Below are 5208 nucleotides of genomic sequence, written 5' to 3' on the forward strand. Positions count from 1 at the left end.
CCGCCCAACTTGTTTGCCTAGTTTTCCCCGTGCGCCGGCCATTTCCCACTTTGTTTACACTAGAAGACTTCCTTCACTCTTCTTCGAAAAAATGCTCAAGTTTTTCTGCAAACACAGCTAAGTCTCTAGCACACCATAACGATCTTCTTCTCTCCTCCCCCCCCTCTGTTTTTTTAACACAGTTCAGTTTGTTTACGCCGGGGGATCATCCCCGGCGCTGCTTCCAGATGAGTGGGGGGGGGAGAACTCACTTTTTAAACTTTTTCGCTTGGCTCTTTCTCCGGTTCATTGACGGTCTGCATCCAGACTCCTTGTAGCTTCGATAGATCATTGACCCTCACTGCTTGTCCCGGCCGGCATCAGCTGAGCTCGGTAAAAACCGAGCCTCTCAGGGGGCGGACCGATTGGGGCAAAGGAGCGCCTCAATTCTCCGGCATTACGCCGTCGAAGAGGTCGCCCCCCACACCCCCGGCTTGGAACCTTTCACTAAGGCTCACCTGGGGGTGTCACTTGAGGTGGCACCCCTCCAACCCCACCAGAGCGCGGAATGCCTCTCCAGCAGTAGGGGAGAGCCTCCGCCATCGCTGAGCAGGAGAAGTTGATGTGTCTCACTCTGAATGACACCAAAGGCCACTCTAGGCTCAGGAGAACACGCACATTGTCCATTTCTTCAGCTCTTAGAAAATCTGTAGTCACTTTGATCTTTATACTTGTGGTTGCAGCGGTTTTACAAGTCCCCTGGACCTGGTGTTTTTTTCTTCTTTTGTCTTTTAATTGTTTCAACTATCTCGCACATTGTAATGGGCTCATTTAAAATTTGTTTTTGTTTTTCATTGAATTTATTCTTGTTCTTTTGAGATAGGTATTCCTTAACCCTGTCTACATTTTCTTCTTCTTGTTGATATAAGTTTTTGTAGAAATTTTCAGCTATATTCTTTAAGTCTGGTATTTTATATTTTTCCTCATTATTTCCATTTTTTAAAACCAAAATTGTCCTTTTCTCCCTTTCTTTCCTACTTTTATAAGAAAGCCATAAGTGGTAAGATTTCGTAAATTCTATATTCTTAGCTTTTTTTTGAGATAGGATTAAGTTTATTTTATGTTGTAGTAGTCCCTCCTAGCCAGGGAAAAGAAAATGACAGTGGAATATCTCTCTGAGGTTACTGTCCTCATATTCCTGGGCATTCTAAGCAAGCTTCTCCTCAGAATCATACATTACTTAGAGTTACTTGCCTTCTGGAAGCAAATCACAAGAGGTTCTAGGGACCAGAGCCTGGAGAAGGGAAGCCCAGATACTGTGAAATCATAGTCTTCCTCAGTATTCTAGGAATTCCCCATTATCTATGGTAAAGTCCATAGAGATTGGGGCAATTCCTAGAGCATTGTGGAGGGGTGTGATGTTCCCCCCAAATGCACACACTTTTTCTCCTGCTGCTCACTGGATCAAGTGAGGACAAACAAAGGCAGAGCAGGAGCTTGCCTGCCATGGACAGTCAAATGGGAAGCCTACTTGACCTCCATCTGGTGGAAAGTTCTGGTCTTCTTGCTCCAGAAAATTCATTGATTACAACACTTCAACCCTACTTGATTCTGGGCTATTCCTCATTAACAGATCAATTGCCATCCTCCCTAATCAGGAAGACTGAGACTGCGGTCACAGAAGCAGTTCATGCCGATATAGTTGCATTATCTTTGTGGATTTAAAGAGCACAATCAGACAACAACATCTGCCTTCTGTGCCCCAGTTATCTGCATCATGCTGTGCCTCGCTTTGGAAGCGAAGTACTCAGGCACCAAGGAAAGTCTGGTATTCAGGGGAACCGGGGCTTCCACTATGCATTTCCGGCTGTAACTCCCCACTTGTGAAGTCAAGCTGTTTGGGAAGTCTAGACCTTCCCTTCCATTTCTGCCTCCTATGGGGGGGGATCAAGTAGCGATGTTTGCATAAACACATAATCGCCACTGGCGTTGTCAACCACCTCAGCCAAGTAGTCATTCTGGATCAGGAGTCCCCAGGGGAGTGGTTTTCAAGTGACAACCCCCACCCCAAACCCTCTCTCCTGTTTTTGCAGCAGAGTCTGAGAGTATCCCATGACTGACACAAGGGTAAATACACTGAAGTCAATAGGACTACTCTCATGTAAATCTGTAAAAAAAACCACCTAATATTCCATGGAAAAGAGGCAGAGGGAAGGAGGCTGAAAGGGACCGGAATACTTGACAGAGAGATTGTGGAGCTGTCAAAAATGAGCCGGAGCTTTGGATACACACTTATATGCATGTGTGAAAGACAAAAAAAAAAAGGGAATCTTAATGATGGACCATGGGGCAAGCACGCAGTGAAGCTGGTTCAGGGTGGGATGTCTGATCAAAACATCCTGGAACTATTTAAACCACTGCAAACAGAAGTGCAGACAGATCATGCCAAGCCTCCAGTGTGACCGCAGCCTATAAGCTAGCATGAAAAACACGACTTAAAGATTTCTACCATCATGGCAAGACTGTTCTAGGTTTACCCCTGATTGCATATTAGTCATGTCTCTTTCAAACCCCTAAATTCAACACATTACCTGTGGAGTGAGGTGGCATTTCACCACATATAAGTTTCCTCAAACACCACACTTGCATGTAAAGTTATGGTACAACAGGACACTACATGATTTTCTTATGAAACACACACACACATACACACACACACACACATGCACACACAGAGTTTCAATAGCTATGGTTAAAATGTAAACTTCAACAACAATCAACCAGCTTATTATGGGAGATACTTTGTCTGAATAAAGTTGATGTGCTAAAATATCTTCTATAAAACTAAAATTCACTCGAACAGCCAATTATTTTCTGGCAAGTCTCCAGAAAATATAACACAAGCAAATTAAACCCTATTGTGTATCAAGTCCCACTGGAAATAATAGCTAGAAGATAGTTGCCTAAGGATGGCAAGCTAACTTCAGGCAGAATGAAATAATGGAAGGTATCATTAACAGCTTTAGGTAGGCTTAGTTAAAACTATTAGTGCTTCGACAGAAATCATCTTTGCTAAGCAAAAGCCCTTTCATCCAGTAGAACATGTACTTTCACAGCAGACTTTCTAGGCAGGGCTTCATAAGTGACACAGGCAAAAATTTGTCTGTGAAGTAGAATTATCGAAATATGTCCTAACATTTCTGCCTCACAGAGTACAATTGGATTGGTCTTTTGCCACCACACTCCTTATCCTCAGTATGTTTTTATTTGTGACACATTCCATCCTAGAAGGTCTGGAATGATCACCATGAACAGAACAGCGTTATAAATACTTTCTGGTGTTAAGCCTTGGACAGAGCCAGCTCAGTTCCCGTACTTAATGTTTCCAGGACTTTCCTCGTATGATATATTTTTTTGAAGTGTCATCTGTGTTAATAAAAAGTAATGAAGAAGGACAGAGTTGGGTCTTGTAGTTTAAGAATTTTCTCCACACCACAGCATTGCATGCAAGCAATAGGTAGTGTGAAAGCTCCAGATTCTCCCTTCCTGAGGCATAGGGATGGCTCTGGTCAGACCGGAGGACATGAACCATCAGAACCCCTGAACACTCCCACATACTGACTGTTCTGTCATTCTGCCATATACAACTAAGCCATCCTGTTCTTTGGGTCCAACTAAGAGTTCTAAGGTGAGAGCCTTTGGTGGACTGGTAGCAAAAATAAGGAAGGCAAGGAGGCAGCATAATACACCTCGCCTAAGAACACTATACAGAGGTCCCATTACAGAGATTACACCTAAAAAGGTTGGAAAGGAAAGAGGAAAAAAGTTACAAGATTGTGACAAGCCTTTTCTGCCAGCTAAGGGAACCCACACAGTCTCCTATGATTTTGGGGAACCAGTTTTGTTTCAAAGTGCGAACCTTCTCCTCCATTACCATATATTCCTAAGGTAGCAAGGTTTTGGGTTTGCTGCCATGAGGTAAGCTTGGCGCTGAGCAAGTAGAACATGGAGATCACTGAGGCATGAACTGTACAAAAATAACAAAAAATACTTATTTATTTATAGGTTGGTTTTGAGGAACAGATCAGCAGAAAAGGTCTCTATTCAAAGACAAAGACTGACGGAGGCACATAAATTTAATCTAGTTATGGCTTCAGAGTGTGGTTTGAATTTTCTTCAGTGCTTTCAGGCACAAAGAGGCTTTTACTGACTAGCCACTAGGTTGGATCCTCTCACTCACAAAGGATTCTACCCACACCAGCCTGCCCTTTCCCAGAAGTCAGACTAAATGGTACAATGTCTGCTCATTACCAGACACAAACCTAACAATCTCCCAGTGGTAGGACTCAACCACTCTGCCACGCTACTAGGCAGAGCTATTCTGCTCTTTTGCATTTTTACCCCGCCCTCCCCACGAACGGGCTCAGGGCGGCTTACACAGGGGCACAAGCCCATACATAAAAACAGCATAAAACAGTAAAAACTATTAAATCACAAAAAAAAAACAAATAAAGTGCTCCATACAAACATCTGAAGATGATATTGATCATTTCATTAAAGTGAAATTGTCCTGTCGGTGGTCCAAGCCAGTCCAGCAGTATCAGTGCCATGCAAAATTGTAGCAGTTCTTCCGGGGACCGCTCCCAACCCCGTTGTTTCAGTGGTGGTAGTAGCAGAAGTGGCAGCCCCTATATAAACGCCTGGTGGAAGAGCTCCGTCTTGCAGGCCCTGCAGAACTGCATAAGGTCCCGCAGGGCCCTGATCTCCTCCAGGAGCTCGTTCCACCAGGTGGGGGCAGCCACTGAGAAGGATCTGGCCCTGGTCACAGCAAGCTCCAGACTATCTCTCTGAGGCAGATCTGAACACCTCTGCACTTTCCCTGAGGCAGGCCTGAGCTATTAACTCTTTCCATGTGATTTTTAACTCATCCATTTTTCTCTGTGCCAGTCATAAGTCAAGACTATTTGTATATCTTAAGTTGATAAATTAACGAGGAGAATATTCTCACTATCGGGTACACAACAATGCTCCCTCTGAGCTGTTGAGTCTTGTTAGCAAAAATTCTACTTTGTGAGCTACTGGCATTAAAGTTGTGAGTGAGCGATTTGGATACTGCATAAATTAGTTTACCCTGGAGCCATCTTTCCTGAGGTAAGACAAAAATGTGTGATCCAGAGGCTAAAAAACTGTGAGCTAGCTCACACTAACTCAGCTTAGAGGGGGCACTGG

The sequence above is a fragment of the Gekko japonicus genome, unplaced genomic scaffold (genome assembly GCF_001447785.1).
Source record: "Gekko japonicus isolate JY-2015 unplaced genomic scaffold, Gekko_japonicus_V1.1 scaffold382, whole genome shotgun sequence".
Classification (NCBI taxonomy): Eukaryota; Metazoa; Chordata; class Lepidosauria; order Squamata; family Gekkonidae; genus Gekko; species Gekko japonicus.